We start from the raw sequence: 27,636 nt of genomic DNA on the forward strand, positions 1-27,636 counted from the left end.
ATTCACCAATTTAGTGAATATTTATTGAGCACCTATCATATGCCAAGGAACATTTTTAAACCCTGGCGGTACAGCAGGGACAAAACAGATGACACCCTGCCCTCGTGGGGTTTGCGTTCTAGTGGAAGAAACATACAACAAATAACAATGTAATATATTAGGATGCAGTGGGTGCTCTTGGGCTGCACCCCACAGGCCTGCAAGCCTTGTAGTTGCCCAGTCTCAAGACTGAGGAAAGAGCCCAGAGACAGAGACATCGATGGTCTATTGGAAAGAGGATCTTAAGCAAAAGGTCCTGAAGTGACACCCCACCATATACGGCAGACAGCAAGTGGGATGTGGCAGCAATCTTTGCTCCTCGGGGGGACAGAGGCTGCCATTTATAGGGGGGAATTGATGTCAGGTGGGCTCATCAGTAATCAGGGACTAATCCCTGTAATTAAGAGGGTTGGATAGTCATGTGAGTGAAGCAGGGACTGGTGGAGCAGGGGATGTACAGAGAGCAAGAGAACAGCCATCTTGAATGGCCTGCCCTTACAGGCGCTATGCAGAAACATAAAGTAGTGGCGGGGGAGCAAGAGACATAGGGGGCTATTTTAGAGAGGAGGCATCTGCGCAGACATCTGAATAGAGACAGTGGTGTTGGGAGGCAAGTCTCTGCAGGTCTCTTGCTTTTTTGCCCATCTTTTAAGCAAAGGCATTGACAGCTTTTGTTCTGGATTATCTTTCCAAGGATGCTTGTATAACAACCGGACTTGGAATGCAGAGATAGTGTCTCCCTCTGAGACTAAGGGCAGATTTATTTCCTGACCAGGATAATAAAGATAATGTCCCCGCTCCAGGGCAAAGGTTGGGCAGGTTCGCTTGCAGCCCGCTTAGGCGATTGGGGATTTCCTAAACTTGGGGTTCCTCAGCTTTGACACAGAGCCTCTACATTACAGTGGGCCCTTGGGCCTGCTTCCATATCACCATATGGGACTTGAGGGGTAAGAGAAATGGATACAATCCGGAAGCTCACACTGCCTGCTATGCCTGTCTTTGTTCTACCCACCTCTAGGAAACTGGCGGGCCAACTTGGCGGCTTGTAAGTAAGGTACTTCTTAGACTACTCAGTTTTGGCGGGAAGGGTTGCAATTTTATTTTATTTTTTCTGTTTTTATTTTTTAGTGAAGTATAGTTGATTTACACTATTATATTAGTTTCAGGTGTACAACACAGTGATTCAATATTTTTATAGATTATACTCCATTTAAAGTTATTACAAAATAATGGTTATATTTCTCTGTACTGTACAATATATCCTTGTTTCTTATTTATTTTATACATAGTAGTTTGTATCTCTTAATCCCATACCCCTATCTGGTGTTTTTTTTTTTTTTTAATTAAAGTATAGTTGATGTACAATGTTGCGTTAGTTTCAGGTGTACAGCACGGTGATTCAGTTATACATATATTAGACCACTCGGTTTAGACAGCTGACTTGGTCTCAAAGACACTGAAGGAGGCCTTTGGTTATTAGGAGCCCCTACAAAACCATTATTTCAGCACATGCTCAAGATTGCCATCTTGATGAGATTAAAATCAAGAGTATTTTGAAACAGAAACAACTAAGTAAAAAAAAAAAAAAATTCTTCCAGCTATTACTAAACATTCCAGATCACTAAGAGAAGGCAAGCATTAAGCGCCAACTAAACATCTGCTGGGTTAAATTAAGGACGTGCCAAGGCGTCCCCCAGAAGGCTTAAAACCGCTTATCTTATCAAGCACTTTCATTTGCTATGAAATGAGTTCTGGCACATATTCTTTGCTATTAGCGAGCCATGCTAACTTTTTAAGAAATCTCTTATTTCTTATGCACTGTAAAATTATGCACAAGAATAGAAAAAAGGTTTGACAAATCACGTCAAGGTAAAGAAGAACAAAATAGCTTCTGCAGATCAGTTTTAGTCTCCAAGCAACAGTTACAGTTTTTAATAACAGTGGGACAATATAGTGAGATTTAGCCACCAGAATTTTCCCCAAGTCTTTCCAAATTCATAACAGGTTCAGCTGTACCTACTAGGCAAATCTTCAAAGGGGAATAGGATTAGGAGAACCGTGCATATCAGACACGTTACAACTCTCTAAAGACACAGTGCTATCTTTCCAGGAAAGCCCAGCATTTTCCAGTAGTTTTAAACTCAAAATCCAGCCCCAGTAATGATGGACAGATGTTACGATACATTTGTGCAAACCCATAGAACAGGCAACACCAAGAGTGAACCGTAATGTAAACTGTGGACTTTGGGTGATTACGATGTGTCAACATAGGTTCATCAGTGGTCACAAATGTCCCACTTTTGTCAGGGTGTTGATAATGGGGAAGGCTGTGCGTGTGTGCAGCCAGGGAGTGTACGGAACCCTCTATACCTTCCTCCATGAACCTAAAACTAGCCAGAGTAAGTGAGCCATTACTTCGCCAACTCTGAATTAACGACTCAAAGAGAACCCAAATCAGCTTGCAGCTGCCAGAATGAATTTTATTTTCCAGTCCTCATCTTATTGGTCCAATAAGCTGATAACGGTGATTATGGTAGTACCAGGGTACTGGAAATTCACAATATACCCCATTAACTGGCATCAGAGACACGTCTCCAGTGCCCACCCCTCCCCAAAGTATCCCAAATCGCCCTGCATTCGCTGTGTGCATTTTACAAATTAAAGGTGGTGATTAAGGGGCAGAAAGGCACGCAGCTAAAGGGGCTGGGGTGAGCCGCAGCAATGTCACTGAGCCCCAAGAGAAAGGCGTCACGATGCTCCTGATGGTGGAGTGTGGCAGTGTGAATTTTTAACAGTTCCACTGACGTGTAATTTCAAAAATACCATCAAATTCTCCCATTTGAAATGTACAGCACAATGATCTTTGGTAAAGGTACTGAGGTGTGCCACCATCCCCACATTCCAGTTTAGGAGCAATGCCATCACCCCTCAAAGATCCCTACTACCCATTTGCCGTCCCCCCAGCCCCAGCCCTGGGCAACCACTGATCTACTTTCTGTCTCTGTAGATTTGCCTTTTCTGGATGTTTCACATAAATGGAATCATACAGTATGTGGTCTTTGTATCTGGCTTCTTTCACTTGAGCGTAATGATTTTAAGGTTCATCCATGGCAATGTAATATTTTGCTACAAGGAATTTTATATCCAGTCCGTAGGGTTCTTAACAAAATTAATAAGCCACAGACCGTGCAGCTGATGAGAAGCAGAATTTGGGATATTTCCCATTTCTTTTGATTTCTATTCCATAACATTCCATCAGAGCTCAGAAACTATGGAGACATCATTGCAACCTAAAATTCAAGGAGTATATTACAGACTTGGTGCCATCACGTAAGAGGGTCAATGAGGGCATGTCAAAGCAAATGATGTATCTCTTCCTGATACAGAAATGCCTTTGTCCCAGAGGAGACCTCAGTGAGAGTGGGTTTTGAGTGATCATCTCCTAGGTACCACTATCCTCTGATTCCTTTGTAGTTAGGTGATTGAATTCTTTCTTCACGATAAGTAGTAGTGCAAATCCTACTGGATTTCACAATCATTTGCATGGACAAAATAATGCTTTCCTCTTACACACACACCCCTTGTCCCTGTGGGTTGTTTCACTTTCCTGTAGTTGTAGGCATGCCACCCCCCCTTCCCTAACCCCGACCCGCCCACCCCCCACCCCCAACTGCATACTTCTCTTGTCAACTTGGTTAAGCTGGGAGTTAAGATTCTCAGTGACTTACAGTAGGCTAACTGATTACACATATGTACATTGTATCTTATTTTTTAAGAACTTTCCTTGTAAAACTGAAATCCTTCTTATGCATCTATACATTTTATACACCAACCAAGTGACAGATCTGGATAATTACTGTATCCAGATCCAGCTTTTTGCATCCTCTCACTACTTGGATAAATACAATAGAAGGTCAAGGAAGTGTGCATCACCCTGATTTCACTGGGACACTTGATTCTCCGAGAGGGAAGCTATCAAAGAACCTACAATAGGGACTTCCCTGGCGGTCCAGTGGTTAAGACTTCGCGCTTCCACTGCAGGGGGCACGTGTTCGATCCCTGTTCGGGGAACTAAGACCCCGCATGCTGCTCGGTGTGGCCAAAAAAACAAACAAACAAACAAACCAAAAAAACATAAAGAACTTACAATAGTCAGCTGAGGTCTAAGGAGTACCAAGAAAAACAATTAGTTACCCTTGTGTTATCCTGTGGGTAGGGCCAACAGCCAGCCAGTCTATATAAATCACAACCAGGAAAACAATAAATCAGTCCATTCACTGTCTCTGGAATGGCTCTCTGTCACATTGGCGTGGGTTAGCCTTAGAGATGGTAGATACGGCCAGCTTGGAACAGTGATGTGAGGTGTGATTTAGATGCCAGTGTGGATAAGTGTCTATGCAAGCGAATTCAGGAGCCAGCAAGAGGCACAGAGAGGCGACATAACTTGCCCAAGGTCACACAACTGGTTGGGATTCGAACCCATGGCAGGCAAGCACTCAAAGACTGTGCTGTCTCTCTGCATAGCTAAAGGGGTGATGTAGAGGCCAGAGGGGCAGAAGCCACCAAGATGGACCAGCAGAGGATCGAGACTCAGAGTGGCAATTCCAAGGAGAACTGGGGATGTGGGGAGGGTCAGGAAGAGAATGAAGAAGGGCTCCTAGTTAAAGCAAGAAGAAAATGCCACAACGGATCCTCCAGAGATTGACCGATTTCTCTTTACGGAAGTTTCAAAAGCCAGGGCAAGTGAGGGAGAGGAGGAAGGGCTGGCTGAGCTGAGGTCCAGGGCCAGCACTTGGGTTTCTCTTAGGAACAGGGATTGTGTTGACTGGGCCAGAGCTTCTCAAACTGTAACGTGCACCGGAATCACCGGGGGATCTTTAGTGCAGATTCTGATCCAGGGGGTCCTGAGATTCTGCACTTGTGACAAGCTCCCAGGAGGTGCTGGTCCAGGCACCACACCGAGTAGCAAGGGACTAGGCTAATAGGAACAACATAGATTTTAAATGGCAGCTTAGGTCTTCCAAGGCAGTCCCTCCAGGGTTCAGATGGGGCCTAGCCTTCAACAGGATGAGATTCTTGGGTGGGAGGTTCTAAAACCACCTGCCCAGCAAAACACCCAGGGGCCTCAAAGCTGTATGCCCCAGGCAGTTTCCCAACAATAAAGACCTTGAGCCAGCTGTCAAGGCTCCCTGTGATGGTTTCCAGGCTTGGAAATAGAAGATGTTCAGGAGCACGTGGAGAGATAACGTGTTTGCGGGAGGATGAGGGAGTCTGCGTCTGGACTTTGTGGCCGTTCCATACGTCTGTGTTCACGCAGGCACAGGAGGTCAGCATTTATCGAACTAACCTTATTGAGCAGTTACTCTGCGCAGAGCACTGTTTATCACCACTATGTATACGGTCTGTAAGGATACATCAAACAGTTAACAGGGGCCATCTCTGGGGCATGGAATTTGGAGCAGAAAGTTTCATGTGACTTTCCACTTTAGGCAGTTCTGTGTGGCCTGAGTCGTTAAATAAGCACACTTTACACACTGAGGGACAGGATATACCATCTGACCTACTCCAGATACACAAAGCTTTTCTTGCTTCTATGCCTTTGGACAAATGCCTCTGTCCAGAATGCCTTTACCCACTTGGCAAACTCCTCCTCTGCTTTCAGGTCCTGCTCTCATGCTACCACCTCCAGGAAGCCCCCTTGGTGAAATCCCAGGCTGAATCTAGGCTCTTTGATGTGCTGTCACAGTATCCCATCCACTCTTTTATGAGAGTCTTTACCACAGCCTATTATAATATTGGGGTCTTTTTTGCTCCTTCTTCTACTAGACAGTGAGCAACTTGAAGGCAGAGGCTTGGTTTCCTTTCTTCCTGTATTTCCAGCTCCCAGCTTAGGGCCTGGCATATAGTAACCACTAATCCCCGTTCTTTAAATTAATCATTGTGTTGATAGGTACACACACTATTGTTTTTCACGCACTTTGGGTCTAGTTTTCAGCTGCTACCATCAGATTTGGGGATTTGGGGGCCCTGCTGTGATCCAGATCAGGACTGTAAAATGTGGTCACGATGGTTTACCGCACCTTGTGTTTTGGGCCAAGTTCCTAGTTGGGCTTAACACCACCAGAGTTACCACTTGTGGGGCACTGAAGTCACTTAGTGAGCAAACCCAAATTTAGGGTCCTGTATCGATTTTCAACCATCACACAGCCTGGCTCAAGTGAAACTAGAAGTAGCTGTTGTCAAGCTCGCAATTTGTTCAGGCCCTCACCCTTGCCATTGACCTACATTCCTCATCTGTAAGTAATTTAAATTCACCTGATGTTTTGTTTGGAGAAGGTAGCCGAGTCGAGCGTCAAGGCAGATGGCCCCAACCCTCTGCTGGAGAGATCTGTCTCAGCAAATCCTCCCCGAGGGACTACCTCTCAACCTCTTGAGTTAAGCCTTGGGGTCGAGCGCTGGCAGGCAGCACTGTTCTCTGGCATTTTGTGCAAGAAGCAGGCTGGGAGGAAAGAAAACAAGTTTATTTGCAAAGGAGGAACCGATAGCAACAATGACAGAGGACAAGCTGGAGCTCAGACACACTTATTGTGAGTGATACAAATCCTCAGGGACCACAGCATTTTGGTGTGAACAGGCCTAGCATTTTGCACTTAGGTGAGCCAAATCATACTCCATTATCCACATGAAACTCTGAGGCTACACTGTCTAATAGAGTAGCCACGATCCACATGCTGCAATTTAAATTTCAATTAATTAAAATGAAATAAAGGGACTTCCCTGGTGGCGCAGGGGTTAAGACTCTGCGCTCCCAATGCAGGGGGCCTGGGTTCGATCCCCGGTCAGGGGACTAGATCCCACATGCCGCAGCTGGGAGTTCGCATGCCACAGCTAAGGAGCCCACAAGCCGCAACTAAGACCCAGCGCAACCAAATAAAAAAATAAAATAAAAAATAAAATGAAATAAAATTATTCAGTTCTTGTGTTGTGTTAGCAACATTTCAAGCGTTCAGTGGCCACAGGTGGCTGATGGTGACCATTTGGACACCACGGACATATAATATTTGCATCATTGCAGAGAGTTCTGTCGTCCAGTATGTGTCTAAGTGTGCAGCAAAGTGGTGTTTGTACTCTTTTCTCTTCACTAAATATGCCCCTAGAGCCTTCTTTCTGATCGTCCTCCAAACCCTCTGAGGGCACCTTGCCTATTAAGACCAGTTCTCTGAATGGAACGAAAGGGAGCTAGGAACAACTAAGCCAGCGATCACCGTCAAGCACGAGCTCATTATTTTCCATTTCTTTTACTTCCAGCCAACCCCCCGCTGCCCTTGCCACCCGCTCACAGGGTCTCAGCAGCCCCCAACCAGCTCACATGCTGTTTCCACCAGGACACATTTCACACATGTGAAGGCAGGATTTCCAGAGTGAAGGAGAACTGAACACTTCTGGGGTGAGGTTTTAACAGCTTCCCCATATGTGAGGCCCAGGCCATTCCTCTTGGGACTGGTCTCAGATCGTATGGTTTCCAGCGTTTTGAAGGCAGCTTTGAATACCTCTGGATATTTTATAGGCTGAGGAAATCGGGGCCTCATTTTATGATATATTATAAAGGATCTCACCAGAGTAAAGAAGAAAATATGTCCAGATTCAAAGCAGTTATTTATAGAATGGTCATTCTCTTATTTTTAAAGAAAATACTTGTACCATATAAAATATGGTACATATTTTATGGTACCATATAAAATACATACCACCATAGTCAGGAAATAGTTAGGCATAAGAAGGAATAGAAGAATTGATAAAGAGGAATGGCTCCTTTTTAAATGTTATTTTGGGGAGTTCCCCGGTGGTCCAGTGGTTAAGACTCCACACTCTCAATGCAGGGGGCATGGGTTCGATCCCTGGTCAGGGAGCTAAGATCCTGCATTCCGCACGGCACAGCCAAAAAAAAAAAAAGTTAGTTTTCTTAAAATACACTTTATATAACATATATGTGTGTGGGTGTATGCATGTATGTGTGTTTGTATATATGCAAAAATTGAACGTTTTTTGTTTGTTTCTGGGCTCCCCATTAATATCAAGAAGATGGTAGAGACAATGATGAATCAGACATCCGCGAGAACCCTGGAAATCTAGAGAGGATCATCAGTTTGGATGCAGCTGAGCAAACAGACCTGTTATTCCAGATTTAAAAGGCATTAAGTTGCCTCAGTTTCCTTAAGTGATCCCCTTTTGGGAGGCCCTAGATGAAAACCATTTGGAAAAGCCACTGACTGAAGTGAACACATACTGGACTCTATTTCCCCCAGTAATAGTTAGCCACATTCTTTTTATTTATTTATTTAATTAGTGGTTTATTATTTTATTTATTTATTTGTTTGTTTGTTTATTTTTGGCTGCATTGGGTCTTCGTTGCTGCACGCGGGCTTTCTCTAGTTGTGGCGAGCGGGGGCTACTCTTCGTTGCAGTGCGTGGGCTTCTCATTGCGGTGGCTTCTCTTGTTACAGAGCACGGACTCTAGGTGCGTGGGCTTCAGTAGTTGTGGCACGTGGGCTCAGTAGCTGTGGCTCGCAGGCTCTAGAGCGCAGGCCCAGTAGTTGTGGTGCACAGGCTTAGTTGCTCCGTGGCATATGGGATCTTCCTGGACCAGGGCACAAACCTGTGTCCCCTGCATTAGCAGGCGGATTCTTAACCACTGCGCCACCAGGGAAGTCCCTCCATATTCTTTTTAAATTACCAAGTATTTCATCAGTACGTCTAGAAAACAGTAGTGTCTGTCTGTTGTTTTGTTTGTTTGTTTGTTTATACCAGGGTATCTTCCAAGAATGGATTTAAGACAAATATAAAGCATTACATACTTTGTAATCAACTGCTACAAATTTGTCAGTCATTATAAATATGTTGATTGCTACATATATACTTCTTATACATTGTGTCAAATGTATTGTTACAAGTATATCTTATTATTAAGTGTATCAATTGGAATAGTAATTAAACATAAGAGAGAAGGTTAACTTTAAAAGTAAGTGAAGAAATCAGGCAAAAGAAAATAGACTGAACTGCCCAACATCCATGCTGTGGCCATATATTTGGTTCTGAGCTTCCAAGCAGCCAAGACAAAAAGAGAAACACAGGCAGTTACATGATCCAGCATCCATAAAGCATAGACTAGTTCTTAAGGAGTTCTGTTGTCCCAGGTCCTAGCAAAGAGAATAGTATAAAAGTGAACGAGGACTTCATCAGTGACCCCATGAAAGATAGACAAGTTTGATATGTTTGTTCTCCTAGTAAGGCCAATGGAAATGTACAACTCTGAAAGTTTCAAAAAGCAATTCTTAGGCAAAGGGCTTGGGGATCAAAATATTTTTGTCTGGATAAAAATCTTTCTGATGGATCATTTAATCCGAGGATAAATTGTAGAGCTGTGGTTCTTGGTGTAAGTGAGGAGATGATCCAAATGTTTGAATCAACTGGGAACCTTTTCAAACTACATAAGCACCTCCCCGTTGCCATCCTCCCTTGAGATTTGATAGGACTCTAGGATTTATTTTAATTGAAACACAGCTGTTTACAATGTTGTGTCAGTTTCCGGTGTACAGCCAAGTGATTCAGTTATACATATATAAATACATATATATGTATATTCTCTTTTTACGTTCTCTTCCATTGTAGGACTCTAGGATGTTTGTCCCCAAATTTACTAACAGTGAGCTTGTAGTGAATCCCTCACGTGTGTTAGGGTACGAACCTCATGGAGAATGGAGGCTGTGGTGAGAGGGTAACCAGGAACAGACACAAAAACCACCTAGGGAGCTTTCTCCATGAACTGCCTTGACGTCACCCTAGACCGAGGAATCAATGTGTCGGATGGAACTGGGTTGTGTATGCTTAACTACCTTACCAGGAGGTTCTGATGTAAAACTCCTTTGAGAAGTGCTAGCTAGAGCAATGGGTGGAACATGTACTGTTTAAGTGAACTCCTGTAAATATTTTTTTCAAGAAAAATTGTCAAAAAGAGTGAATTGCAAACTATACTCCCCAGTGAACACAGCTGGAGTGCCACTCCTCTGTCATTCCAGTTGATCAGTCCTGTGATGGATTTTCCAGTTAGCTCATCCCAACACAGCCGCTGATTTAAAGCAGGGGATACCAACAGAGAGGCATTCCTAACAGGCAGTCTCCCTCCTCTGCCTACTCACGTGTCTCTGGATAGTCTGTTGGTCAGAATCCAAATTCCATCTGTTTGTTTAGATCCTTGACCTTTGGAGGTGCCCCATAGTTTCAGGTTCTGCTTCGATACCTCTAAGCCCTGCTCAAAATGCCACTGATGGAAAGAGATCATATTGATGTTCTATATTTAATGCCTAAAAAAAATTTGACACCTAAAATATTTTCAGTGTTTGCTGAATTGATTTAAATTAAATTTATATATAATAATGGTGACGTGAATGACATTCACTCTTATCAAACAGTACAGATAGAGAAACTACCCACCTGGCCCAGGTAATTTGACATGCCTTGAGATTCCTGAACCAACACAAAGTAATAAAATTTAATTTCTAAAATATAAAAGGAGGAGGATGAGGAGAAAAAGAGAAAAAGGAAGAAAAAAGAAGGACAGCTAAGCCCTCAGTTTGTTGCGGAGGCAGTACAGGCCAGACCACTCCGGACAGATGCGTGAAGAAGCTCCAGAAATTTCTTCTACTCTGGCCCAGCCCCCAAGTGTCCCAGAGATACTTTCATTAGGGCTCTTCTTCCCTTGTTGCTATCCAGTTAAAAAAAAAAAAAAAAAATTCCTGGGACTTCCCTGGTGGTCCAGTGGTTAAGACTCCGAACTCCCAATGCAGGGGGCCTGGGTTCGATCCCTGGTCAAGGACCTAGATCCCACATGCATGCTGCAACTAAGAGCCTGCATGCTGAACTAAAGATCCCGCGTGCTGCAACTAAGACCCGGCACAGCCAAATAAATAAATAAATAACAAACAAACAAATGCACATAGTTGCAGGTGCATTAAAAAAAAAAAATCCCTGGAAATGAGGGTAGGGCATTACAGGGAGGTAAACGCACAGGGAATTCAGCTGACTCTGGGATTGGTTGAAGGGACGTTGATCAGAAACTGGCTTCTCTCCACTAAAAATGAGTGGCATCCAACTTGCAACAGCTTTTAGAAAACTCAAAGATACCCTATGGGAGCAATTCATTCAGCCACTCACCAGTAAAAAATAACCCTGATTTCCATTGCAAAATGGTTTTCACTTAAGAAACAAGATGAGTTTTGATTGGATTAGATTGGATTTTCTGTTTTAGCTTCAATGGCTAAGTAATGCCTTGGGATTAGGGTGTTATGTTCTCTTTTTTCTTTTTCTCTGGCTTATAAGGAACTATGAGAACCTACATCTTTGGCTGGGGGGTTATCTCTGTTAATATTTGGGATAGCTACAGCTGATTGACAGGAGGTAGGGGGAGATGGATTTCATTCTTTCATTCAAAAGGCAGGCCTGGGATACTGGTGCTACTTGCACTGAAAATTCCTTTCATGAAAGGTGGGTGGAAGAACATTCCATCACATTCAGTTTCCTGTTCCCATTTCAAATGCAATGATCTGGTTTTGAGGAAAGAGAGAATATTTGTGCTTATATAGTTCATGAGAAGTCTTTTGAAATTTCTTATTTTTACTACCTTGAAGAGTGGTGGGATAAAAAAACGGTAGAAATGCAAATATGCTGGCATGCTTGCATTTCCTTTTGTACTTTTAAAAAAATTCATTAAAAAAAAGACCTGTGTTCTGGCCTCCTAATTTCTAGTATTCAAAGGAACAGTGACTTCTGCACAAAGTCCAACAAATATCTTTAGGAAGATTTAACCCTGTATCTCAGGGCTAGGACTTCTATTTTTCAAATTTTTATTGTAAAATAAAACACAGATACAGGAAATCACATAAAGCAAATACATGTCTTAGTGAAGTAGCCTAAGTTAAGCACCCTTGTGCTTGTAACCATTACCAGGTCAAGAAAGAGTTTTGCTAGCCACTCCAAAAGCCCCTTATTTGTGGTCAATCCTGGTCCCTTCCTACCCTCTCCCCATAAGTGACCATTTTGGCTTTTCTAGTAATCACTTCCTTGCAATTTTTAAGTTTTGTTACCCAGATACATGTACCTAGATATTATATAGTTTTGCTGATATTTTAAAATTTGATGGCTTTTAAGTCTCTTTTAATCTCTAGGTTCTCTGCCCATTCCTTTATTTTGCTTATAATTTATCTGATGATGATCATAGACTAATTGAACAGTAGCGTTTTCACAGCATGGAGTTTGCTGATTGCATACTCGTGGTTTCCAGCTTTCAAGATGGGTGCCAATGACCTGCACTTCCTGTCATTCATACGCTTGTATAGTCCCATCCAACGTGGTATCAGGGTTGATCGGTGTGACCAGCAGAATACAGCCAGAGTGATAGTGTGTGGCTTCTGAGGTTTTATCATAAATGACATTGTGCTGCTTCTGTTTTTCTCCCTTAGATTACTCAGCAGGAAGTAAGCCACCACGTCACGAGGACATTCAGACAGCCTGGGAGAGGCCCACGTGAGGAGGAGCTGAGGCCTCCCACCTATAGCCAGAATTAGCTTACCAGCCATGTGAATGACCCACCTTGGAAGCAGGTACTCCAGCCCCAGTCAAGCCTTCAGATGACTTCCGCCCCAGCTAACATCTTGACTGTGACCTCCTGTGTGACCCTGAGCCAGAACCACCCTGCTGAAACACTCTTGAATTCCTGACCCAGGGAAACTGTGAGTATAATAAGTGTGAATTGTTGTCTTAAGCCACTGTGTTTTGGGGTAATTTGTTATGCAGCAGTAAATAACTAACACAACACTCTTGGTGCAGCTCAGTATGTTCCTCTGTCCTCCGTATTTCCTGCAATTCAGCATCTGGATCCTGAGATTTGTCAGACTCAGTTCATTTCCCTTTGGCAAGACCACAGGATGGTGATGTGTTTTCCTATCAGGAGGTTCACAATGTCTGTTTGTCTCTCTTTTGATGATGTTGCCAGCCAATGATGCCTAACGCCTATATCTCTGTCTTCATCAGGGGTTGCGAAATGGTTATTTTTGAACTTTATCCTTTCTTTTTCATTTATTAGTTGGAATACTTTTATAGAGAAAGATTCTCCTCATTTACTATCTATTACCCACTGGTATAGTTCATAGAGGAAAGGTGGGATAAAGCTTTGATTCACTTTCTTTATTTATCACTTTTTAAGACTACAAATTGGTGTCCTGTCCTCCTATAAAGGTGACAATTATCGTCATCATCATTCTACATATTATTATGAACTCATGTATTTAAACGTATTTGATGGATTTCAGTCCATGGCAATTATTATCATTGTTCGGGCTCATATCTGGCCAGTGGGAGCCTCATCAAGTTGGTTCCTGAGTCTTTTGACATGATCCTGGCTGCTTCTGAGAGTGTCCTTGCTATCTGGTATTAGAAGATGTTGCAGGTTCTGTTGTGTCGTGTCAGCCTTTTGATAGCAATGCTCTTGGCCAGGAATGCCTGAGGCACTACTTGTGGCAGCCTCCACAGACGCTTCCTCGACCAGAGCCAGTATGGTGGCTGGACCAGCCCTTGTGGTTCTTAAGATCACAGGATGTACCTTAGCAACAACCATCAGGGAACTTTGAAGAATAAGATTTATTACTCACAAATCTTGGAGGGTACGTGACACACCCAAGGGCCATACAGGGAGGTCGTAGGTAGAGAGAAGAGAAGGAGAAAGCACAGACCTGGGGCTCTGCCTTTATTAGAGCCTGAATGTGGGGATATAGAGTTTCGTGGATTCGCTCTTTATTGGCAAATGTAAAGCATAAGAGCGGGAATGAGGGAGGGGGAAGGGAGATAAGGGGTCACACAAGCGGTCAGTTATCTAGGTCACCCAGGGCTTTCTAAAAGGGGAACTTCATGGGTGGGGGCAACCTGATTCCTTGTCTAGTTGGTTTACTAGTAGCTGTGTCGTACAGCTGGTTATGTGTTTATTCGAGATGGCTGTCTGGGAAATGGGTGCCTCGGCAATCGAAAGCTTAACGTCAGGCACTTACTCATCTTGTACGTTTCCTGGCCCAGACTTGGAGTCAGTCGTTTCTCCAAGAAGCCCTGGGGGTTTTTTAGTGAGAAATGATATTTCAAGACCACTCTGGTCACTGGGGATCATCCCGGGTGGCCTCGGCTTGCAGCGGCTTGAAGCAGGATTTCGGTTCCCCGGCCAGAGATTGAAATCAGGCCGCGGCAGTGAGAGCTGAATCCTGGCCACTAGACCACCAGGGACAGTGGCCAGTAACAAGGCCCTGGCCCATCAGCTTTGTAGAAATGAATTCCCACAAAGAGACGGAAAGTAGTGCAACAAGTAAAGTGTTTATTAGGAGGAAAAAGAATACATGTGAACACGGGCGGACTCAGAGAGAGAGAGTTGCGCCCTCGTGGTAGTTTGAATCACTTATATGGGGCATTTCTTCCAGGTTTCCTCTGGCCAGTCACCTTGCTTTGCCGGGCTCTGAGTCCGTATTTGGTTCATCTCAGGGTCCTCCCTTGTGTGCGCGCTCATGTCTTAGGCAAGACGGATTCTGGCGAAGAGGCCTGTGGGTAGGTTGACATCACCTACTATGGGGTGGCGCCCCCTCCCTTTTTGACCCCCGAGGAGCCTTTCTGCGCATGTGTAGTCGGGAAGGTCTCCTTGACCTCGAGAGCGAGGAATATGTGGTCTCTTTATCTCTTATCTGGGCAGGGCTCAGCTTCTCCTCGCTCCTGTTCCCCCGCAGGGGAGAAACTCTAGCTGCTTAGCCTGGGGCCCATCTGTGTCCTGCCTCAAGGAGAGCTTTAAAAATCCTGATGACTTGGTTCTCCCACCCACACCCCCCAGGTTCTGATTTCCTCCATCTGTGGCGTGGAGTGGCCTGGGCATCAGAATTCTTTAAAGCCCCCCAGGGGATTCCAGTCTCTGGCTGCGTGAGAACCACTGCCCTGGGGGCGGCTTCTCACACTTGAATGTGCGGGCAAATCACCTGGGGCTTTGGTAAAATGCAAACTCTGATTCAATAAATCTGAGTTGCGTCCCAAGATTCTGCTTTTTTTTTTAAATTGGTCAGTGGAGTGTAAATTGACACTTTGAACTCTTTAGAACAATCCAGCACTATCTACCAAAATTAAAAATACCTATGTGCCTGACCCAGATTTCCCCCAAAAGGTATCATTACTGGAAAACTGGGTTTGCCTCTTGATAGGTGTCGAGTCAAAAGCCACAACCAAGCCAAAGTTCGGGAGAAGGATTTATTACTTGCATTAAGTAAGGAGAACACCCGGGATCTTTCCCAAAGCTGTGTCTCCCAAACAGCAAAACTGGGGAAGTTTTAAGCTAAGGGTGCATGCGTATTAATGAAGGGGCTTGAGCGGTCAACAGAGGCCAAGCTTTAGTTGATTGAAGTCATGAGGATCAGAAAGGTCAATATTATCATCCCTTAGGTTCCAGTTGATCTGGTGGTTCAGTGCTTCAGGCTAGTCTTTACTGTTGAAACAGAACTGGGGGTCTTTACAACTGATTAAAAAAAAATGTTTTTTAATTGAAGCATAGTTAATTTATAGTGTTGTGTTAGTTTCAGGTGTACAGCACAGTGATTCAGATATATATATATATATATATATATATATATATATATATATATATATATATATTCTTTTTCATATTCGTTTCCCTTATAGGTTATTACAAAATATTGAGTATAGTTCCCCTTGCTATACAGTAGGTCCTTGTTGGTTATCTATTTTGTATACATATACATAATACATATATATAAAATATATATATACTATATATATAGTAGTGTGCATATGTTAATACCAAACTCCTAATTTATCCCTCCCCCACCCCTTTCCCTTCTGGTAACCATAAATTTGTTTTCTATGTTCATTGGTCTGTTTCTTCAACTGATCTTTGCTGTTGTTACTTCTCTTGTGTGATAACAGGCAATGTTTCTGCATTCTTTTTTCCCTTAAGATCATTAATTACTGAGACCTGTTCAAGGGCAAAGCACTGTGGCCAGGCTTAGATCACAAAACGGCTTAAGCCAAAAATGGCTTCTTTTATATCAAGAAAGCCATGCCTGGTTCTCTTTCTCTAGGGACCCCCTACCCTCTCTGCTTACAGTCTTTCTCGTGCGGACATACACAGGTGCACAGTGACATATGTATGCATAATTCATTACATTAGAGTTTGTACAGCAACCTAAATGTCCATCAGTAGGGAATGCCATAGAAGACTCTAGACTTCAAACACAATAAGGCCATCCACGTGTACTAACAGGGAATAATTTGTAAATGACACTGTTACATGGAAATAAGGAAGTAGAAACTATGTAAATGTTGACATTTTTATCAATACAGACTATCTAGGGAGGGTTGTGTAAGAATTGGGAATAGTGGTTGCCTCCAGAGAATTGGGAGACGGTTATCAAATGAAAAACAAATCCAGATTTCGTAAGTAATTCAGGACTTTATTCAAAAGGATTATTGGGATGGGGTGCAAGAGATGATTGCAACAGAGCAAACCCTCCCAGCACCGATCTGCCAGCTCTCAAGGGTTAGACGAGAGGCGGTCTTCTTTCCTAGGGAAGGAACCAGGTAAGGCAGTCATGGGACAGTCATCAGAGAATGTCTGCACCTGAGTGAGGCTTTGCCTGTCCTCAGGAGGGATTATCTGTTGGCTCAAGCTGAGGGTGGGCCAAAGCTCCAGGGTCTCGGCGAAGGAGAGGAGCTTAACCAAAGTTTGGTTGTCAAGCATTTTGTTCTGATGGATCAGTGTGTACAACAGTTCGTCGAATCATTTTTAAGGCAAAAAATGGGAATTTCGAGCCTGTGTCTGGCCTTGTCGTATGTAACAAGGGTTTGTCCACAAGTCTTATCTAAGTCCCATGGGGAAAGGTGGTTCTTTGCAGTAAGCCTTTTCCCGGAACACAGAAGCGTGGGGTTATTTCTTAGCTTTCTGCGGTTTTCCAGGTGCATAGGGCTCGGGTAGAGAACAATGTTGTCGTTGGAGAGAGAAGGAACAGGGTGTGTTTTTCATGGCATATGTACTTTTGTACTTGTGAATTTTATCTCTCCAGAAATTAGAAGTTTATGGACTTCCCTGGTGGTCCAGTGGTTAACACTCTGCGCTTCCACTGCAGGGGGCACGGGTTCGATTCCAGATCAGGGAAGGTCTGCATGCCGCACGGTGTGGCCAAAAAAAACCCCAGGAAAACAAAAATCAGAAGTTTAAACAAATGCAAAATTTTAAAATAAATTTTAAATGAATAAGTAGAAGATCACAAATTCCAGAAACCTCTTTCCTTGCTACAGTTGAGAATTCTTTCAAAATGGCTCTGGATGCAGAAAGGAGTCTTGGGAAGTGTTTCTTAAAACTTTGGTGAAAGCGCTGAGGTTAGAAACTTTCCAGTGTTTTGAACACTCGGTTCTGAGCGTCCACCCTACAGACATGAAGGGCGCTGTGGGCGTGAAGGCGGCACACTGCTGGGTGCAGAAACCACCCCTATCCCTCTCTGGGTTTAATTTCACAGACAGGCATTGTGTTCCCCACGAATGTGCTGAGTTTTCTTATCTCCACCTCTCCTACACTAGAGCAAATCATGAAACAGGAGACAAACTGTAGCCCAAATATATGCAAGTAGAGAATTGCTGTTCCTCTGCTGAAAGGGATTTTGCTGAAGCCCAGTGGTTGTCACGTGGAGCCCTTGTTAAGCAGAGTGAAGACAATTTGGCAGAGCTGGAGGATTTTCTCTCACCACTGGGGACTAATCTTATTTTAATCTTCATTTTCGACCTCAGCCAGAAGTCTTACCATTCCCTCATCAGCGTGCCACTGTTCCGTCCTACAGGTGCTTAGGCAGCGTTTACACACCCAAAGATGCCGGCCTTGGCAGGATGTAGGTTGTACAGAGCGTCTGTTAACTTGATCTGCCTCATGAGCACCAGAAACTTGATTTCAATCACCAGTTAAAGTTCACGAGTCCACTTCTCTTAACAGTACTTAAAAGGGTTCTCTTACTAAAGATAGCATAATAACAGAATAATTAAACCCACTCTCGGGAAATGAACTGTATACAGCTTTCTAGATTTTTTAAAATTTTATTTATTTTATTTATTTATTTTTGGCTGCGTTGGGTCTTCGTTGCTGCACGCGGGCTTTCTCTAGTTGTGGTGAGCGGGGGCTACTCTTCGTTGCGGTGTGCGGGCTTCTCATTGCGGTGGCTTCTCTTGTTGCGGAGCACGGACTCTAGGCTCGCGGGCTTCAGTAGTTGTGGCTCGTGGGCTCCAGAGCGCAGGTTCAGTAGTTGTGGCGCACGGGCTTCGTTGCTCCGCGGCATGTGGGATCGTCCCAGACCAGGGCTCGAACCCGTGTCCCCTGCATTGGCAGGCGGATTCTTAACCGCTGCGCCACCAGGGAAGCCCCTATACAGCTTTCTAAATACAGTTGTCCCTCAGTATCTGCAGGGGATTGGTTGCAGGACATCCCACCCCCACCCCTTTGGATACCGAGATCCACGGATGCTCAAGTCCCTTATATAAAATAGTGTAGTATTGTAAAGGAAAATAAAAATGGAGTTGGTATCGCTAAGAGAGCTCTCTGAAATGGAGCTGGGAGACCACTGAGGAAGTGGGACTTACATCTCAGCCCGGATGGAATCTGAACTTTTGACCACTTTTTGTCTTAACGCAGGCATCCAGAACATCTGCACAGTGTTCCAGAAACTCAAGACACTTATGGGACCCTTACCCTAAATAACCTGTGACAGCCTATCCCTTAAGGACAAATACTTCCTTTTTGCATCAGAGCCAATCATAATTCTTGCAAGACAACTTTAACAACCTCATGGCTTTTGCCTTTATAAGCCCCTTATCCTTTCTCTTCCCAGGGTCACTCTTTGTTTTACCCAAATCTGTGTCTCCTGAATTGAAATTCCTAAGACCCCAAGCAAAGCTGTTTGTTCTTTACAGCTTCGATACTGATTGTTGTTCAACAACATTTGCATATAACCTACTCAATTCTGCCGTATACTGTAAATCATCTCTTGATTACTTATAATTCCTAATACAATGGAAATGCTATGGAAATAGTTGCTAGAGTGCGGCAAATTCAAGTTTCACTTCCTGGAACTTTCTGGAATTTTTTTTTCTGAATATTTTTGATCCATGGTTGGTCGAATCTGTGAGTTTGGAGCCTGTGGATACAGACGGCTGATTGTAGTGAACTTGAGCGAATAGAGATTGATCAGGACAAGGCTGGGGATGGACTAGTTGTGACATCAACTCCCACGTTGGCCTTAGATGGAAATGGTTGATTCTTCAACAGGAAGGCCTGAGAATGTACATAAGAATGTACCTTGCAGACCTCTACCTGCAGGAGCAGAGTTAACTAAGGGCCCCAGCAGCTGTGCTCTGAAGCCGTCACAGCGTCTGTGCTGAGGCCACACCTCCCATGCGGTGCTCCCTGCCAGTTAACCAAGTGTGATGGGACACTGAGGCAGCCTGTCACTGGGAGACACACATTCTTCTCTTGGTGGACTTAGGCTCCAACACATCCCAGCAGCTTTGGCGACCCTGCCTTTGTCTGCACAGGAGTCTAGGATGCTTCCATCAACCTGCTCTCCCACTCTCCTTCACTGGGGTCAGACTTACATTGAGGATTGAAGTGGCTCCAGCCTTCCCCAGCATTCTCCCCGGTTCCTCCCACAGGCATTTCCCCTGGTAAAACCCTCGCATGTTTAACCCCATCATGGTGAGTGCTTCGCGGAGGACCTACACTAACCCATGGCCGTATCCAGATCCTTGCTTCTGTTTGCTGACCTCATTGTGGACCTTGGGCCTTCTTGCCTCATGTCCCCACACTGGGGGACGTCTTGTGCCAGCCTTATTGGTATGGTTTCTTTTATTTAGAGGCTCTGTTTCAATTACAGTAAGTCTGCTACATACGAACGAGTTCCGTTCCGAGAGCATGTTCGAAAGTCCAATGTGTTCTAAGTCCAACAAAGCCTAGGTACCCAACTAACACAATGCGGCTATATAGTACTGTACTGTTTAATAGGTTTATAATGCTTTTCACACAAAGAATACATAAAAATAAACACAAAAAATAAACTTTTAATCTTACAGTACAGTACCTTGAAAAGTACAGTAGTACAGCACAACAGCTGGCATCCAGGGGCTGGCATCGAGTGAACAGGCAAGAAGAGTTACCGACTGGAGGAGGGAGAGGAGGTGGGAGACGGTAGAGCTGAAGGATCGTCAGCAATAGGAGACGGAGGGCAAGCTGCAGTTTCATTCACGCCTGACGTGGATGGCACAGGTACTGGTTCCTTACTGGATTCCATTCTATCTACCCTGTTGAAAAAACGATCCAGTGATGTCTGGGTAGTAGCTTGTTCGCATCTTTGAAAGTTCGCATGTAGGGGACTTAGTGTATGGTAAGTCTTAGTCTTCTGTGATTTCTGTTCATGAGGTGCACATCCTTTATAGGTTGTGTTTTTAAGATTTAGATTCTGCTGTCCCTAACTGTTACAGCATAGATTTGAGAAGTTCCATCAAATTACATCTCACCTTTGATAGAGGCTGGAAAACACTGGCTGCCATTCCCCAGTGACTTGGCCTGTCTTTTGTCTGCCTCTGTACTGCAGAATTTCAGGACATTCTGGGCTTTGCCTTCAGTCTAAGTTGGACTGAAGCTGTTGAAGAGGGTTAAAATGGTAGGAATTTTTGGTGCAGGGAGAGCAAGTTACAGATTGAAAATGACCCCAAAAGTTTCCCCTGGCCCAGAAGTCACTGACTCAGTGATAATTCAGGTGTCTGATTCTGGTGTACCCACTGACTGTTTTACTACTTAACCCCTTTACAGTCATTGTGGGGCTACACACATACAGGTCATATCATTTCAGTTCATTGCAAATTATTTTGTTGGAATGGAATTTTGCCACATCGAATATTGAATAATATTAGTAGAAGACTGTGTGAGTTCAAGAACATGTTCATTTTGAAAATGCATCATCTCTACATAGGAAGTGGTAATATTATCTCCAGGAAGGGATATTGAGTGATGAGAGGACACAGGCAAAAGGGAGGCTGACTTTTGGCCTAAACACTTTGAATTACTTTGGGCTGAGGAAGTATTACTACTTTTTCTAAAAGTTCTTAACAACAGAAAATGAATTAACTCATGATGAGCAACCAAACAATGAAAATGTGATTCTCCTTCGATTATTTAGACCTTTCCCTTTACCTAACCGATTGAATCTTATGCTTGGTCTGCTGCCATCAAAACTGGGTGGTGAAAACAAACAAACAAACAAACAAACTGGATGGTGACTGGGACTTCCCTGGTGGTCCAGTGGTAACGAATCTGCCTTCCAACGCAGGGGATGTGGGTTTGATCCCCGGTCAAGGAACTACGATCCACATGCCGCGGGGCAGCTAAGCCCGCGCGCCTCAACGAGAGAGCCCACGTGCTGCAAGCTACAGAGCCCACACGCTCTGGACCCCGCGTGCCACAACTAGAGAGAGAAAACCCGCACGCCACAACTAGAGAGAAGCCCACGCGCCGCAGCAAAGAGACTGCGCTCTGCAACGAGAAAGATCCCGCATGCCGCAGCTAAGACCCAACACAGCAAAAAACAAAAACAAAAACTACTGGATGGTGACAGTCCTGCTTGACTCCACCTCTAACTCTACTGACTACCGTCTCTCTCCTCTAATGCCTTTCTGTTCGCAATAATGTAGAATCTAATTCTCACTGCACCTTCACTCATTTGCTCCTGGGAATGGGTATTAGTTTAACCATCTTTGTTTTCTATGATGGTCAGCTTTCAGTTAAAGATGATAAAGTCTTTAGAGGGTCCATGTATATGTATAGGCACAAAAGTACCTCAAAGAGAAGGTAATTATCTGTAACGTGACGATGTTCTTCCCACTGAAAAAGTAAAATATCCCTATGTCTTTAAAAGCTGATGGCTTTTTAAGCGGGGAAAGGCTGTTAACAGAGAGATACGGCACTTCTAAACTAACATATGGAAAGTATTATAGACCAAGAAGTGAAAGAGTCCTGAATTAACATCCAGGAGGTCTCCGTGGTTATAATTATAAACACTTATGAAATGATCGATGTACAAATGCAGCAATACGAAACCTTCAGCTCTTGGCCAGAGGTGAGCAAAGATTTTTTTTTTTCATTCCAAAGCCAATGATTTGTATTTATAACACTTCCAAGCTGAAACTAGCATTCTCATTACATGTATTCATAAAAATGATAAATGGGCCATTTCCTGATGAATGAGCAGATTTCCTAGCATTCAATGGAAAATAAAGTACAAAAGGGGGAAAATGTCACTGAGCAAACACCTCTGTTCCTTTTCGTTCTGGACTGACTACTGAAAGTGACATGAAAAATGAGTGTGAGGCACTAATTTCAGGGCTCCTAAGGGTAGGGTCTCAGGTGTAGCAAAAACCAAGAGGCACTAAACCACTGCGTCTAACTTTCTGAACTGAGGCTGAGCCAGCCCTGTGAGGAGAGGAGAATGGACATGGTCTGGAATAATAATACCAGACCTTGGAACACACGAGGCGGTGCCTAGGAGGTTGCTAATCCATGGTACTGTAGGAGGAACGGCTGCTGTCAGACCTGGGGTGTTAGCAGAGTCAAAATCAGCGACTCTTTCTGAGTTGCTAACTGAATTTAGGGTTGGTCCTGGTAAAGTGAGTCACCTTTCCAAATCTACAGTTCTTCATCTTTTTTATCAGTGCTCCTCTTGTATTTCTCCAGCTTTCACAATTCCTTGTCTCTCTCAATGCTTCATTCTCTTCTACTATTCTCCAGTCTCTCCCACGATTCCAATTCTTTCCCACGATTCTCAGCCTCTCCCCAGTTGTCTCTTCTCCCTCACAAATGTACATTTTATGTGCTATTCTCTCCCATCGTTGTCTCCCACAACCCTCCATACTCTCCCGCACTTCCCCGCCTCTCCCACAGTTGCCATATTTTCCTACAATTTCTTGTTTTACCTTACAGTGTTACGTTTTCATTTTCTCTCACAGTTCTACATTCTCTCACAATTGTTTTCTTCCACAATTCCCATCTCCTCCCTCAATTCTCTTCTCTTCCTCAACTTGCCATTCTCTCATATTTCCCTGTGTTTCCCCCATTTCTCCATTCTCTCCCATAATTCCCATTCCCATCTCTCCCACAGTTGTCTGCTCTCCCACAATGCCGTCTTTCCACAATTCTCCATTTCCTCCCCCAATTTCTTATATTTCCTACAATTCTCTATCTCTCTATGATTTTTTTTAAATTAATTAACTTATTTAGTTTTGGCTGCGTTGGGTCTTCGTTGCTGCATGCGGGCTTTCTCTAGTTGCGGCGAGAGGGGGCTACTCTTCGTTGCGGTGCGTGGGCTCCTCATTGCGGTGGCTTCTCTTGTTGCGTGCAGAGCACGGGCTCTAGGTGCGCGGGCTTCAGTAGTTGTGGCACACGGGCTCAGTAGTCGCGGCTCGCGGGCTCTAGAGCGCAGGCTCAGTAGTTGTGGCGCACGGGCTTAGTTGCTCCGTGGCATGTGGAATCTTCCCGGACCAGAGCTCGAACCCGTGTCCCCTGCACTGGCAGGCGGATTCCCGACCACTGGGCCACCAGGGAAGCCCTCTCCATGATTCTTTTTACTCTTTTATAATTCTCTTTTCCCCCATTCCCCACTCACTGCCCTGTCATTGTTTCTCCTGTAATTCCTCATTCTCTTGCCCAATCAGAGGCAGCCCCCACAATTCCCTGTTTTCCCCACAGTTCCATGCCTCCCCCTGCCCCACTCATCACTGTTCCCCCACAGTCCCCTGCAGCCTCCCCCCACGTCGCCATAGCCCCCACAATTCCCTGTTTTCCCCACAGTTCCATGCACCCCCTCCCCCACTCATCACTGTTCCCCCACAATCCCCTGCAGCCTCCCCCCCACGCCGCCATAGCTCCCACAATTCCGTTTTCCCCACAGTTCCATGCCTCCCCCTCCCCCACTCATCACTGTTCCCCCACAGTCCCCTGCAGCCTCCCCCCCACGCGGCCATAGCCCCCACAATTCCGTTTTCCCCACAGTTCCATGCTACCCCTCCCCCACTCATCACTGTTCCCCCACAATCCCCTGCAGCCTCCCCCCACGTCGCCATAGCTCCCACAATCCCCTGTTTGCTCCCTCGGTTCTGCATTCTCGCCCACAATCTCCCTACAGCCCCCCCAATTCTATGTGGCCCCCCACAATCCCCCACTTGCTCCCTCAAGTCCTCATTCTCTCCCACAAGTCACTGTTTCTCTCAAAATTTCCCATTCTTTCCCACAATTCCGTGTTTTCTCTCCCACTTTTTTTTCTGTCGGGCACTTCTCTGTGCTCTTTCCCAATTGTCTGTTCTCTCTCAGTTTTTCATTCTTTCTCACAATTCCCAGCTCTCTCACAATTCCCTGTTTTTTCCACAGTTCCATAGAGTTCCTACAGTCTCCATTTTCTTCCACAATTCCATATCTCTTCTACAGTCCCCTGGCCTAAAATGCTCTATTCTCTTAGGATTTCCCATTCTCCCACACAATTCTCCGTTTTTCTCTCACAGTTTTGTTTTCTCTCAATAGTCTACATTTACTCTCACACTTCTTTTTCTCTGTCGATTCTCCATTCTCTTTTAAAGTTCTGTTTTCTGCCACAACTCTCTCTCACAGTTTTCCATTCTCTCCCACAATTCCTTGTCACTCCCACAGTTCTGTTTTCTGTCCCACAACTCTTTATTATAGGACTTGACACAAAATTTTGTAATTATGTCTTAAAGTGTGTATTTCTCTTACCTATGAGTTTTCTGAAGTTGGAAAATATAAAATATATATAAAATGTATATATTAAGTTGTTTAACCTCTGTGTCTGTGCTGGTCACAAGACAGCCTGCCCACAGGTGCCAGTTCACACACTGTTTTATGAGATGAGCCTGTGCCAGAAGGGAAAGCAATTTCCTTCATCAATAAAGTCTTTCTGTGAAAACAACAAAAAAGTCATCCTGACTAAACACTTTGCTGAGTGCCATATCAGATTTACATTTTGGTATAAGCTTTTTGTCTCAGTTTAGACCAGTAACTGGCACTTCCTGGAGTGGCCCTAGGGTAGCACTGCCCTTTATTTATCACTTACAGTCTAGATCTTATTGTATAGAGGAGCAGTCACTGAAGCGGTAAGAGGGCAGTAAAGGGATAAAGGAATTAATCTGGAACAACATCATTTATTCTACTGTACTTATGGAGTATCTGTGACATGCCAGGTTCTGTGTTAAGTGCTGGGAATATAAAAGTAAACGTTCTGGACAAAGTCCCTGCTTGAAGGCCAGTTTCCTTAATCAGGGCACAAGGTACCTATCTGCTTGCTCAGAACTGTTTCTGCACTGACCGTGGCCACCTTCATGGTACTCAATACCAAAGCCAAGATGTCCATTGTGGATCTGGGCACCTGAAGGTCTCCCCCAGGCAAAGTCAAGGAGCCTGTGAAGGAGGCGACTGATGCAGATATTACCACGTTGTGCCTGTGTCTATCGGAAGAAGAATGAGATGGCGGAAGCCACCGAAAGAAGGTTGTGAAGAAGGAGGACCTCTTCATCATTGACAAGTTATGGCCCCTCTTCTTTGAAAGAACCTAGGGAAGGAAACCTGTCAGAAGACCCTCAAGGATCTGAAACTGGACCATCTGGACATTTATCTTAATCACTGGGATTATAGCCTGGGGATGACTTTTCTCCAAAGACAATAAAGGCAATGTCCTGGCCAGTGAAGTAACATTCTTGGTTGCCTGGGAGGCCATGGAGGAACTGGTGGATGAGGGGGTTGGTGAAAGCCATTGGAATCTCCAACTTCAGCGACCTCCAGATCAAAATACTCTGTATTTAATTTGCTTTAATTTAAATTTTTAAATTGCAGTATAGTTGATTTACAATACTGTTAATTTCTGCTGTACAGCAGTGATTCAGTTGTACATATATATATATATATACATTCTTTTTTTTAATATTCTTTTCCATTATGGCTTATTATAGAGTTTTGAATATTGTCCTCTGTGCTATACAGGCCTTGTTGTGTAACCAAAAAAACTATTGAACAAGCCCGAAACAAAATACAAAGCAGTGAGTAACCAGATTGTCACTTGTACCTCATGCAGGAGAAATGGAGCCAGTACTGCCACTCCAAGGGCATAACTGTCACACCATACAGCCCTCTGGGCTCTCCGGTGAAACCTTGGGCCAACCCAGAGTACCCTTCCCTACTGGAGGGTCTCAAGGTTGATATTGCTGCAAAGCACAAAAACTACAGGCCAGGTTCTCATCAGGTTCTGTATCCAACGGAATGTGGTTGTAATCCCCAAGTCTGTGACACCAACATGCGTCGTTGAGAAAGTTTAGGCCTTGACTTTCAAATTGAATGATGAAGAGATGGTGATCATACTCAGCTTCAGCAGAAACTAGAGGGCCTGCACCGTGAACCCTCTGTCTCATTTGGAGGATTATCCCTTCAATGCAGATTATTGAAGCTGAATCTCTTGATTAGATTGCCCGGCAGGTGTTCTCCGTTCACTTCACTAAAGTCTAACTCTCTCCACCAGAGTCCTATTTTAGCCAAGCTAATCTGAGATCATATTGAGCCTGGCCCTGCTGTAGGCCAGAATCTAGGCAGTGTTGTATACTGGGAGCAGATTATCACAAGGAGATAGGATTCAGATAAGCAACTTACAGTATTTTTCACTTATTTGATTTGATCGCCAGGGAACTCTGCTAACACTGAGAATATAAAGATTAAAAGAATAAAGAATAATAGTGCAAAACAAAAATCCCTGCTCTTATGGAATTTACTTACTAGTAGACAAATAGATCAACCCACCAATGAACAATCCGGTACACAAACAGATAAGTAATTTCAAAATGTGAAGCATCATGAAAAAAAATGAAACAGCTAGTGTGATGGAGATTGAGGGGTGGTGCTGCCCATCTCCTGGGATCTTGTTAGAAATGCTGGATCTCAGTGCCTTCCCCCCACTGCCCCCGCTCTGTCTTCCCCTCCAAACCACTGGGTCCAAGTCTGCAATGTAACAGGTTCCCCAGGAGATCCGTGTGCACAGTGCAGATTGAGAACCCTGGATACAACCTCAGATGTGGTCGTCAGGAAGACCTCTCTAGCGGAGGTGGGGGCATTTTAGCTGAGACCTGAATGATGAGAAGGGCCCAGCATGTAGAGATCAGGACAAAGTGGTCCAGACAATGGGAACAGCAAAGGAGAGCTTCCTGTGATTGGAATGAACAGGGGAAGACCAGCGGGGCCTGTACGGGGTGAGTGAGGGCAGAACGTAGGAGAGGATATGGGGACAGGAGCGTGCTGGGCTTCTTGGGGCGGGGGGGTTTGCATTTCCTTCTAAGTGAGATGTGAAGCCATAGGAGGGTTTTAAAAAGAAGAGTTACTGACGTGACAACAGGGAGAATTTGCTTTTCTCAACTTCGCTCTTCACCACTCTC

The 27,636-nt window shown here is 44.4% G+C and overlaps 1 pseudogene; it reads left to right on the forward strand.

Annotated features, from left to right (window-relative positions):
• The first annotated feature begins 19,893 nt into the window (after positions 1-19,893).
• LOC137756229 (aldo-keto reductase family 1 member B10 pseudogene) lies at positions 19,894-26,023 on the forward strand (annotated as a pseudogene).
• The last annotated feature ends 1,613 nt before the right edge of the window (positions 26,024-27,636 follow it).

Source organism: Eschrichtius robustus, chromosome X (assembly GCF_028021215.1).
Source record: "Eschrichtius robustus isolate mEscRob2 chromosome X, mEscRob2.pri, whole genome shotgun sequence".
Classification (NCBI taxonomy): Eukaryota; Metazoa; Chordata; class Mammalia; order Artiodactyla; family Eschrichtiidae; genus Eschrichtius; species Eschrichtius robustus.